The sequence below is a fragment of the Oncorhynchus gorbuscha genome, linkage group LG09 (genome assembly GCF_021184085.1).
Source record: "Oncorhynchus gorbuscha isolate QuinsamMale2020 ecotype Even-year linkage group LG09, OgorEven_v1.0, whole genome shotgun sequence".
Lineage (NCBI taxonomy): Eukaryota > Metazoa > Chordata > Actinopteri > Salmoniformes > Salmonidae > Oncorhynchus > Oncorhynchus gorbuscha.
This window is the reverse complement of record NC_060181.1, coordinates 39,367,436-39,380,367: the sequence shown is the minus strand read 5'-3', so window position 1 is coordinate 39,380,367 and position 12,932 is coordinate 39,367,436. Positions and strand designations below refer to the sequence as shown.

At 46.0% G+C, this 12,932-nt stretch overlaps 1 protein-coding gene across 3 annotated transcripts in view; it reads right to left on the bottom strand.

Moving 5' to 3' along the window:
- The window catches only part of LOC124043605 (voltage-dependent calcium channel gamma-6 subunit-like), a 51,448-nt gene that overhangs the window by 18,153 nt on the left and 20,363 nt on the right, over positions 1-12,932 (bottom strand). The window contains exon 3 of one of the 3 annotated variants that reach the window (XM_046362370.1): positions 9,136-9,292. The exons of the other annotated variants lie outside the window; for them this stretch is intronic. The gene's annotated coding sequence lies outside the window, so the exon portion shown is untranslated. The remainder of the gene's footprint in view (positions 1-9,135; positions 9,293-12,932) is intronic. 3 annotated transcript variants of the gene reach the window in all.

Genomic DNA, 12,932 nt, shown 5'->3' with positions numbered 1-12,932 from the left:
GTAATTGGTATATGTAGATAGAAAACACTCTAAAGTTTCTAAAACGGTTAAAATAATGTCAGTGAGTATAGCAGAACTGATATGGCAGGCAAAACCCAGAGGACAAACCACCCCCACCCCCCCAATTTTTTTTTACCTTACCACTGTTTTCAATGGCTGGTACTCCAATTATAAGCCCAAGTCCTCCCAAATTCCAGTTCCTAGGGCTTCCACTAGATGTCAACAGTCTTTAGAAAGAGTTTCAGGCTGGTTTTTGGAAAAACGAGCCAGAAATTGTAGTTTTTCTAGGTGGCTCCCATTTTGGTTTTAGTGTTTCCAAGCGTGTGGAGGAAAGCTTGTTCTTTCTTATTTATCTCCGGTAAAGACAACAACGATTCTCCGTCTTAAATTTGATTGTTTATTTGCGTGTTAGGATACCTAAGATTTGACTATAAATGTTGTTTGACTTGATTGGGAAAGTTTATTAGTAACGTTTGGGATTCATTTGTATGCATTTTGATGGAGGGAAACTGAGTCGATTATTGACTGAAGCGCGCCAGATAAACTGAGTTTTTATGGATATAACGAAGGACATTATCGAACAAAAGGACCATTTGTAATGTAACTGGGACCTTTTGGAGTGCCAACAGAAGAAGATCTTCAAAGGTACGGCATAAGGTAATGTCACGCCTTGGTCTTAGTATTTTGTGTCTTCTTTCTTTATTTGGTCAGGCCAGGGTGTGACATGGGTTTATTTTGGTGTGTTTTTGTATTGGGGTTTAGTAGGTATTGGGATTGTGGTTGAGTAGGGTTGTCTAGCATAGTCTATGGCTGCCTGAGGCGGTTCTCAATCAGAGTCAGGTGATTCTCGTTGTCTCTGATCGGGAACCATATTTAGGTAGCCTGGGTTTCACTGTGTGTTTGTGGGTGATTGTTCCTGTCTCTGTGTTTGTTTTCACAAGATAGGCTGTATAGGTTTTCACGTTTCGTTTGTTGTTTTGTAATTTAAGTTATTTCATGTATCGTTGTTTTTTTCATTAAAGAACATGAGTAACCACCACGCCGCATTTTGGTCCGACTCTCTTTCAACAGATGAACGCCGTTACAGGTAAGGCATATATTATATCGCTATTTCTGACTTTCGTGTCGCAACTCCCTGGTTGAAAATGATTTGTTATGCAGCGAAATCCAGATTTCTGGACATGGGAGGAAATCTTGGACGGTAAAGGACCCTGGGCACAGCCAGGAGAATATCGCCGCCCCAAAGAAGAGCTGGAGGCGGAGAAGGCGGAGACACGCTGGTATGAGGAGGCAGCACGGCGGCGTGGATGGAAGCCCAAGAGTCAGTCCCAAAAATATCTTGGGGGGGCACACGGGGAGTATGGCGAAGCCAGGTAGGAGACCTGCGCCAACTTCCTGTGCTTACCGGGGGGCTAGAGAGACCGGGCAGGCACCGTGTTATGCTGTGGAGCACACGGTGTCTCCAGTGCGGGTGCATAGCCCGGTGCGGTACATACCAGCTCCTCGTATCGGCCGGGCTACAGTGGGCATCGAGCCAAGTGTCATGAAGCCGGCTCTACGCATCTGGTCTCCAGTGCGTCTCCTTGTGCCAGCTTACATGGCACCAGCCTTGCGCACGGTGTCCCCGGTTCGCCTGCATAGCCCAGTGCGGGCTATTCCACCTCGCCGCACTGGCAGGGCGACAGGGAGCATTCAACCAGGTAAGGTTGGGCAGGCTCGGTGCTCAAGACCTCCAGTGCGTCTGCACGGTCCGGTCTATCCAGTACCACCTCCACGCACCAGCCCTCCGGTGGCAGCTCCCCGCACCAGGCTTCCTGTGTGTGTCCTCGGCCCAGTACCACCAGTGCCAGCACCACGCACCAGGCCTACAATGTTCTTCGCCTGTCCAGCGCTGCCAGAGCCTTCCGCCTCTCCAGCGCTGTCGGAGTCTCCCGCCTGTCCAGTGCTGCCGGAACCTTCCTCCTGTTCAGCGCTGCCAGAGTCTCCCGTCTGTCATGAGCCGCCAGAGTCTCCCGTCTGTCAGAGACACCAGTCAGCATGGAGCCGCCAGAGTCACCAGTCAGTATGGAGCAGCCAGAGTCGCAAGTCAGCATGGAGCAGCCAGAGTCGCCAGTCAGCATGGAGCAGCCAGAGTCGCCAGTCAGCATGGAGCAGCCAGAGTCGCCAGTCAGCATGGAGCAGCCAGAGTCGCCAGTCAGCATGGAGCAGCCAGAGTCGCCAGTCAGCATGGAGCAGCCAGAGTCGCCAGTCAGCATGGAGCCGCCAGAGTCGCCAGTCAGCATGGAGCCGCCAGAGTCGCCAGTCAGCATGGAGCCGCCAGAGTCGCCAGTCAGCATGGAGCCGCCAGAGTCGCCAGTCAGCATGGAGCCGCCAGAGTCGCCAGTCAGCATGGAGCCGCCAGAGTCGCCAGTCAGCATGGAGCCGCCAGAGTCGCCAGTCAGCATGGAGCAGCCAGAGTCGCCAGTCAGCATGGAGCAGCCAGAGTCGCCAGTCAGCATGGAGCAGCCAGAGTCGCCAGTCAGCATGGAGCAGCCAGAGTCGCCAGTCAGCATGGAGCAGCCAGAGTCGCCAGTCAGCATGGAGCAGCCAGAGTCGCCAGTCAGCATGGAGCAGCCAGAGTCGCCAGTCAGCATGGAGCAGCCAAGTCGCCAGTCAGCTAGGATCCGCCAGAGCCGCCATTCTGCCAGGATCCGCCAGAGCCGCCAGTCTGCCAGGATCCGCCAGAGCCGCCAGTCTGCCAGGATCCGCCAGAGCCGCCAGTCTGCCAGGATCTTCCAGAGCCGCCAGGATCCGCCAGTCAGCCAGGATCTGCCAATCAGCCAGGATCCGCCATTCAGCCAGGATCCGCCAGTCAGCCAGGATCTGCCAGAGCCGCCAGTCAGCCAGCATCTGCCAGAACCACCAGTCAGCCAGGATCTGCCAGAGCCATCAACCTGCCTGAGCTTCCTCTCAGTCCTGAGCTTCCTGTCAGTCCCGAGCTACCCCTCAGTCCCGAGCTACCCCTCAGTCCCGAGCTATCCCTCAGTCCCGAGCTACCTCAGTCCCGAGCTGTCCCTCAGTCAGGAGCTGCCCCTCAGTCCAGTGGGGCCCTTTGTTAGGGTTACTAGACCAAGGTCGGCGGAGAGGGTCGTCAATCTAAGGACGCAGAGAAAGAGGACTAAGACTATGTTGGAGTGGGGTCCACGTCCCGCGCCAGAGCAGCCACCGTGGTCAGACGCCCCCCCAGACACTGCCCTATGGGTTTAGGTGTGCGGCCGGGAGTCCGCATCGTGGGGGGGGGGGTGGTTCTCAATCAGAGGCAGGCGTTTATCGTTGTCTCTGATTGGGAACCATATTTAGGCAGCCATATTCTTTGAGTGTTTCGTGGGTGATTGTTCCTGTCTCTGTGTTTGTTGCACCAGATAGGGCTGTTTCGGGTTTTCACGGTTCTTGTTTTTGTATATTGTTCATTTATCATCTTTATTAAAGATGTATAAAGATAACCACGCTGAATTTTGGTCCTCCTCTCCTTCGACGGAAGAAAATCGTAACACACGAGGAATCGTACGTACACAAATGTAAGCAAGGTTTGAAATTATTTTAGTCAAACACATCTGTTTGGACTTCTTGCGGTCAATTAGTATTCGACAAATTATTTGAAATCATGTTCCTCCAGAAAAAAGTTGATGATCCCTGGTCTACACAGAATAGTCATTGCCTGGTTCAGATCTTATCTATTAGATATATATTATATTTTTTTCTCAGAACTTGGGGGGACAAATGTAACCACCCGCGGTCCACCAGTTGACGAACACTGTGGTAGACCCATTAGGGTTTCCAAACTCTCCAAAATAATGTAGTTGTCGATGGTGTCAAAAGCCACACTAAGTTCTAGGAGCAGGAGAACAGATGCAGAGCCTTGGTCTAATTTACCACCTTCACGAGTGCAGTCTCAGTTCAATGACTGGTCTAAAACCAGACTGTACTGTTTCGTATACATTATTTGTCTTCGGGAAGGCAGTGAGTTGCTGTGCAACAGCTTTTTCTAAATTGTTTTAGAGGAATGGGAGATTCAACATACTCTAGGCTGATAGTTTTTTACATTTTCGGGGTCAAGGTTTGGGTTCTTCAGGAGAGGCTTTATTTCTACCACTTTTAGTGAGTTTGGTGCACATCTGGAGGATAAGGGAGCCGTTTAATATGTTCAACAAACTAGGGCCAAACACAGGAAGCATTTTCATTTAGTTTAGTTTAGAGTTCGTACAGACAATAGCAGGTCGAATTCAAGGATTTAAGTACTTTTTCAAGCACTAATATTTATTTTCAAGGACCATCAATTTGAAAATTGTTGCTATTATGCAATTGTTTCTAGTTGCCACCAGATGGCGGTATATCGCCACATCCTCCTATATATTTTTTTTACTAATTTACTATCTAGCTAGCTAATGGCATTTATAATCCACTTCTTCAATCAGATTGTTAACTAACTAGCAAATATTTTAAAGCTGCCTGATAAAGCGAGCCAGTTTATAGTAAAGCTAGGATGAATGTCTGAGGCTAGTTAACGCAATAGTGGCTGTCAATGCAATGGCTGGTCTGGAGTTAATCTGAAATGTACCGTTATACACTACATGACAAAAAGTATGCGGACACCTGTTCGTCGATCATCTCATTCTAAAATCATGGGCATTAGTATGGAGTGGGTCCCCCTTTTTCTGCTATAACAGCCTCCACTCTTCTTGGAAGGTTTTCCACTAGATGTTGGAGCATTGCTGCGGGGACTTGCTTCCATTCAAAAACAAGAACATTACTGAGGTGGGTGATTAGGCCTGGCTCACAGTCTGCATTCCAATTCATCACAAAGGTGTACGATGGAGTTGAGGTCAGGGCTCTGGGCGGGCCAGTCAGGTTCTTCCATACCGATTTCGACAACCCATTTCTGTATGGACCTCACTTTGTGCACGGGGGCATTGTCATGCTGAAACAGGAAAGGGCCTTCCCCAAACTGTTGCCACAAAGTGGCAAACCCAGATGTTGCCAAACCCAGATTTGTCCGTCAGACTGCCAGATGGTGAAGCGTGATTCATCACTCCAGAGAACACATTTCCACTGCTCAAGAGTCTAATGACGACAACATTTACACCACTCCAGCCGACACTTGGCATTGCATATGGTAATCTTAGGCTTGTGTGCGGCTGCTCGACCATGGAAACCCATTTCATGAAGCTCCCAACGAACAGTTCTTGTGCTGATTTTGCTTCCATAGGCAGGTTGGAACTCAATAGTGTGTTGCATCTAAGGACATACAATTTTAACCCGCAACGTGCTTCAGCGAGCTTGTGTGGCCTACCAATTTGCGGCTGCTCCTAGACGCTACCACTTCACAATAACAGCACTTACATTTGACCGGGGCAGCTCTAGCAGGGCAGGAATTTAACAAACTGGAAAGGTGGCATCCAATGACGGTGCAATGTTGAAAGTTACTAAGCTCTTCAGTTAGGTCATTATACTGCAAATGTTTGTCTATGGAGATTGCATGGCTGTGTGCTCGATGTTAAACACCTGTCAGCAACGGGTGTGGGTGAAATAGCCGAATCCACTAATTGCAACTTGGCTATCCTCACCAAAAGGCGATAGTTCTCTTGTATATTAAGAGTACAGAGACTGCAATGAGAAGGCATAATGTTACTTAGCATTTTTTTGGGGCCGGAGGAGGTCCTGCAGATCTATGTCCAGATAAAGCGTCCGGGGTAAAAAAGTTACATTTAAAAAAGTAGTGTGAGGACAAAACTAAAACTAAGATCTTGGTAAACATATATACAACGTTTGATTAAATAGTCATTAGGAGTTTATAAGTTTGGCAAGTAGCCAAGTAGCAACAAAGAGAACAGCCAGTACGGAGACAATTCAGAAGTGTATTGCGTCACCAGTCACGTGAAAAAGGGAATGTCCGTCCAACCATTGCAGGAGACACAAAATGGCCGTCCAGCCACTCAACAAAGTATTTTATTTCCCCAAAGGATCATTTAGCTGGCCAGGTGTTCAACCACACCTCCCTAATTGGATTTCACAACAGGAACGGACATCAATTGAATGCCCGACAGCCTCAAGACACGACAGGACACCTCACCCGACTGAATGGCTCCAGCCATTTTACACTGAAGCTAAATTAAGATGACCCTGGATGGCCCCATCACATGTGGGAACCTGTCACTCAGCAGACTGGCTTGTTGGTGTGAAAGAGGATATGATACAACTGGCTGAGACACATGTCCCTAATTCACCCTGCGGCCAAATGTATTCATAGTGTGACTGCCTGGCACTGCTGGTAGACTTGGCTGAACGTTTCTGGTGTCATCTTTTTTACTTTATGTAAATCGAGTGAAATGCACGCGGCTCTAGTCCTGGCTATTAGAAACACTTACAGCGCCTTCAGAAAGTATTCACACCCCTTGACTTTATCCACATTTTGTTGTGTTACAGCCTGAATTTGAAATGGATTACACTTAGATTTGGTTGTCCCTGGCCTACACACAATACTCCATAATATCAAAGAGGAAATTCTGTTTTTAGACATTTTTACAAATGAATTCAAACGGAAAAGCTGAAATGTCTCGAGTCAAAAAGTGTTCAACCCCTTTGTCATGGCAAGCCTAAGTAAGTTTAGGAATAAAAATGTGCTTAACAAGTCACATGATAAGTTGCATGGACTCGTTGTGTTCAATAACAGTGTAAACGTATTTTGAATGAGTACCTCATCTCTGTACACCAAACAAACAGATCATTTTAAGGTCCCTCAGTCGAACAGTGAATTTCAAACACAAATTCGACCACCAAGACCAGGGAGGTTTTCCAATGCCTCGCAAAGAAGGGCACCTATTGGTAGATGGGTAAGAAAAAAAAGCAGACATTGAATATCTCCATATACAGTATATAGTGTATGTAAATTAGATAAATAAATGTGGAATCAGTCAAGGGGTATGAATGCTTTCTGACGGCACTGTATGTAGCCTCGTAGCTGGCGACGGTAGATAGAGGATGAGTCATATAGACAGAGAGGTAGAACCGCCCTTCCTCTCAACTGGTGTCCCCAGAGAAATAATCAGATGGCAGCATACTGTAATACTTATGTTCAGAGGTTGCCACTAATGTTCAGACAAAGTGATGTTCACTTTTCCATGCTCTCCCCAATCTTTGGCCAGTGCACTTAAAGCTGCGGCATTACGTAACAGAGGTCTGGCAACAGAACATTATTTTTTACAAACCAGCAATGTATGCAGGCAATTCCATGTGAAACTTAAAATGATCTACAATTTTTATTTATTTTACTTTTTCAATTTGAAAGAATAAAGATATTAGAATTTAATTTAAATGATTCAGTCTTTGATTCCGTTAAAAGGGAAAACTGAACTATCCCATAACCTGTCTATATGGTACAACTTCCTGTGGTAAATAAAGGAATGCATCTGGGGGAAGTTGAGATGTCAGTCATCATTAGCGTGCCTTGGACCCAGTCAATAATTAATTCCAGCCACAACATTGAAGATATTGGTGTGGTGCTCCAAAAAGATCCCAAAGCTGTTGGGTCTATTATTGTGGTACCATAACAAGGATAATTAGGGTCAGGCTAGAAGGAAAGGCCTATGTTTAGCACCATCGAGCCACAAATAGTGAAGAGCCCAGATCAGGGTTATGAAATGTGCTTAGTTGTGATCTTATAGGTTGGATGGGACTGCGTGACTGTTGCCAATGCCAAGGATTTTACCCTCCTCCATCAATGGGGCTTTTGTCATTCCTGTGCAAAATGTGTACTTGGAAAAAGAGTTAATACAACAATAATCAATAATCAGTTTTGGCCAGTGTTAACCTCTTACACTGTATATAACTAAATGTAATGCAAACCAGGGTGTCTGTAGTGACGCTTCTAGTACTGAGATGCAGTGCCTTAGACCTCTGCGCCACTCGGGGGCCCAATGTAGCCTCGCTATTGTTATTTTACTGCTGCTCATAAATGATCTGTTACTTTTATTTTTTATTTTATTTTAGTTTCTTAAAACTGCATTGTTGGTTAAGGTCTTGTGAGTAAGCATTTCACTTTAAGGTCTAATACACCTGTTGTATTCGGCGCACGTTACAAATCAAATTCGATTTGGCTTGAACGAATGATCTCCGCATGTGTGGTTCCCACCGTGAAGCATGGAGGAGGAGGTGCCTTCCTGGTGACACTGTCTGTGATTTATTTAGAATTCAAGACACACTTAACCAGCATGGCTACCACAGCATTCTGCAGCGATACGCCATCCCATCTGGTTTAGTGGGACAATCATTTGTTTTTCAACAGGACAATGACGCAACACCCCTCCAGGCTGTTAAAGGGCTATTTGACCAAGAAGGAGGGTGATGGAGGGCTGCATCAGATGACCTGGCCTCTACAATCATCCGACCTCAACCCAATTGAGAGAGTTTGGGATGAGTTGGACCACAGAGTGAAGAAAAATCAGATAATAAGTCCTCAGCATATGGGGAAACTCCTTCAAGACTGTTGGAAATGCATCCCAGTTGAAGCTGGTTGAGAGAATGCCAAGAGTGTGCAAAGCTGTCATCAATGCAAAGAGTGGCTACTTGGAAGTTACTACATGATTCCATATGTGTTATTTCATTGTTTTGATGTCTTCCCTATTATTCTACAGTGTAAAAAAAACAACCTTGAATGAGTAGTTCAAAAAATTGACTGGTACTGTATAAGCAAAAATGTCAGTCGAAAACGGTGCCAGAACCACGCAGGTCCCTAAAACAGCGGACTTTACATTAAATTGCAACTATTTGCGGAGGTAGACCATTTTTGAGTGTTAAATTTACCACCATTAGAGTTGATGTAACACTTGTATTTTTTCTCACTCTCAACTCCAACTTTACAGTCGACCCCCTGAGTGACCATTGCTCTCAAATTCAGCCATATGGAACAACAATAGCCGTGTGCAACCAGATGCAGTGCTATGAAAATGCCAATTGGGGTTGTGCACTGACCATGCCATTCTCATTGACCTCAGCAGATAAGAGGCCACACTGGCTGGACCGAAGTATCACTGGACAGTCTCTCACTGGACAGAAGTACTTGGCGTTCACAAGGCAAATAGTGTCTAATGTCCATCTCACCTCTCTCTCTCATACTCCCTCCTCAGCATCATTGTTCTTCCTGTCCATCCTCCTCCTTACTCGCCCTCTCTTTTCCACCCTCCTCGCTTCGTCTAGGAATCTGTTACTCTCTCTCATCCAACATCTTCTGTTCAAACTCTCTGAACTCTCCGAAACCCTTAAGCAGAATTAGCATTAGAAAATATATTTCTGATTTGGTTCATTTGATCATTATCATGGACAAGTGAAAAGGCACTTTCACCTCTTTTTATCAAGGTATTTACAAAAAATCTAGAAAAAGTACATTTTTCTTTAATGTGACAACCTATGCTTATGCAGTATTTGCCATATCAATATAATGTGAAGTCTACTGTATGTTCAGTATCATATAACCACCTTGCATTTTTTTGGTTTTATTTCCCCAATGGTCTTTGCTTTATATACAGTGCCTTCAGAAAGTATTCATACCCCATCCACATTTTGCTGTGTTACAGCCTGAATTCAAAGTGTGTTAAATAGTTTTTGTTCTCTCACCCATCTACACACAATGCCTCATAATTACAACATGACATCTTTTTAGACATTTATGCAAATGTATTGACAATGACATACAGAAATCTCTCATTTACAAAGTATTACACCCCTTTGCTATGACACTCTAAATTGAGCTCAGGTGCATCCAATTTCCTTTGATCATCCTTGAGACGTCCCCACAACTTGATTGGAGTCCACCTGTGACCAATTAAACTATTTGGAAATGATTTAGAAAGAAACACACCTGTCTATATAAGGTCCCACAGTTGACAGTGTACAGTATGTCAGAGCAGAACAAATACCATGAATTCCAAGGAACTGTCTGTAGATCTCCAAAATATAATTGATGAGGCATATACAGTATCTGAGGAAGGGTATAGAACAATTTCAATAGCACAGTGGTCATCGTCATTGGGAAATTGAAAAAATATGGAACTACCTAGACTCTGCCGAGAGCTGGCCGTCTGACCAAACTGAGCAACCAAGGGAAGAAGAACCTTGGTCAGGGAGGTGACCAAGAACCCAATGACCACTCTGACAGAACTACATAGTTCCTTCACTGAGATGGGTGAAAGCAAAGTTTTTGTCATGTGCGCTGAATACAACAGGTGTAGTAGACCTTACAGTGAAAGGCTTACTTACAGGCTCTAACCAATAGTGCAAAAAAGGTATAAGGTGAACAATAGGTTAGTAAAGAAATAAAACATCAGTAAAAAGACAAGCTATGTACAGTAGCGAGGCTATAAAAGTAGCGAGGCTATAAAAGTAGCGAGGCTATAAAAGTAGCGAGGCTACATACAGACACCGGTCAGTCAGGCTGATTGAGGTGGTATGTACAGGTAGATATGGTTAAAGTGACTATGCATATGATGAACAGAGAGTAGCAGTAGTGTAAAAGAAGGGTTGGCGGGTGGTGGGACACAATGCAAATAGCCCGGTTAGCCAATGTGCGGGAGCACTGGTTGGTCGGCCCAATTGAGGTAGTATGTACATGAATGTATAGTTAAAGTGACTGCATATATGATGAAAAAGAGAGTAGCAACAGCGTAAAAAGAGAGGTTTGGGGGGTGGCACACAATGCAAATAGTCCGGGTAGCCATTTGATTACCTGTTCAGGAGTCTTATGGCTTGGGGGTAAAAACTGTTGAGAAGCCTTTTGTCCTAGACTTGGCACTCCGGTACCGCTTGCCATGCAGTAGTAGAGAGAACAGTCTATGACTGGGGTGGCTGGGCTCTTTGACAATTTTTAGGACCTTCTTCTTACACCGCCTGGTGTAGCGGTCCTGGATAGCAGGCAGCTTAGCCCCAGTGATGTACTGGGCTGTACGCACTACCCTCTGTAGTGCCTTGCGGTCAGAGGCCGAGCAATTGCCGTACCAGGCAGTGATGCGACCAGTCAGGATGCTCAATGTTGCAGCTGTAGAACCTTTTGAGGATCTCAGGACCGATGCCAAATCTTTTTAGTTTCCTGAGGGGGAATAGGCTTTGTCGTGCCCTCTACATGACTGTCTTGCTGTGTTTGGACCATTCTAGTTTGTTGTTGATGTGGACACCAAGGAACTTGAAGCTCTCAACCTGCTCCACTACAGCCCCGTCGATGAGAATGTGGGTGTGCTCGGTCCTCCTTTTCCTGAGGTCCACAATCATCTCCTTAGTCTTGGTTACATTGAGGGATATGTTGTTATTCTAGCACCACCCAGCCAGGTATCTGACCTCCTCCCTATAGGCTGTCTCATCGTTGTCAGTGATCAGGCCTACCAGTGTTGTGTCGTCTGCAAACTTATTGATGGTGTTGGAGTCGTGCCTGGCCATGCAGTCGTGGGTGAATAGGGAGTACAGGAGAGGACTGAGCATGCACCCCTGGGGAGCTCCAGTGTTGAGGATCAGCGTGGCAGATATGTTGCTACCTGCCCTCACCACCCAGGGGCGGCCCGTCAGGAAGTCCAGGATCCAGCTGCAGAGGGAGGTGTTTAGTCCCAGGGTCCTTAGCTTAGTGATGAGCTTTGAGGGTACTATGGTGTTGAACGCTGAGCTGTAGTCAATGAGTAGCATTCTCACATAAGTGTTCCTTTTATCCAGGTGGCACAGGGACTATGGTGATCTGCTTGAAACATGTTGGTATTACAGACTCAGTCAGGGACAGGTTGAAAATGTCAGTGAAGACACGTGCCAGTTGGTCAGCGCATGCTCGGAGTACATGTCCTGATAATTCGTCTGGCCCTGCAGCCTTGTGAATGTTGACCTGTTTAAAGGTGTTGCTCACATCGGCTACAGAGAGAGTGATCACACATTCATCCGGAACAGCTGCCCCTTTGCACTCTCATGCATGCTTCAGTGTTGCTTGCCTCGAAGCAAGCATAGAAGTGATTTAGCTAATCTGGTAGGCTCGTGTCACTGGGCATCTCACGGCTGTGCTTCCCTTTGTATTGTGTAATAGTCCTGCCACATCCGAAAAGTTTCAGAGCTGGTGTAGTACGATTCAATCTTAGTCCTATATAGACGCTTTGCCTGTTTTATGGTTAATCTGAGGGCATAGCGGGATTTCTTATAAGTGTCTGGGTTAGAATCCTGCTCCTTATAGGGGCAGCTCTACCCTTTAGCTCAGTGCAGATGTTGCCTGTAATCCATGGCTTCTGGTTGGGGTATGTACGTACGGTCACTGTGGGGACGACGTCATCAATGCACTTATTGATGAAGCCCGTGACTGATGTGGTGTACTCCTCTTTTCGATCATAAGAGACAGTGGCATAAACATTATGTACAAAATAAGTTACAAATAACGTGATAAAACACACACAATAGCACAATTGGTTGAGAGCCCGTAAAACTGCAGCCATCTCCACCGGCGCCATTATGTCCCATAACCTGCCAGAAGCACAACAGTCTCTACAGCACTTTACTAATCTCCGCTTTATGGGAGAGTGGCCAGACGGAACCACTCCTGAGAAAAAGGCACATGACAGCACACCTGCAGTTTGCAAAAATGCACATGAAAGACTCTGAGCACATAAGGCAAAAGATTCTTTGGTCAGATGAGACAAAAATCGTACTCTTTGGCCTGATTGTAAGGCGCTGTGTCTGGAGAAAACCAGACACAACTCATCACCAACTTATCACCATACCTACCGTGAAGCACATTGGTGGTAGCATCATGGTGTGTTGGGAAATCTGTTATGAATGGATTGTAATGTTTTTAAAATTGTATAACTGCCTTAATTTGCCCGACCACAGGAAGAGCAGCCTTGGCAGCAGCTAATGGGCATCCATAATAAATACAAATACGA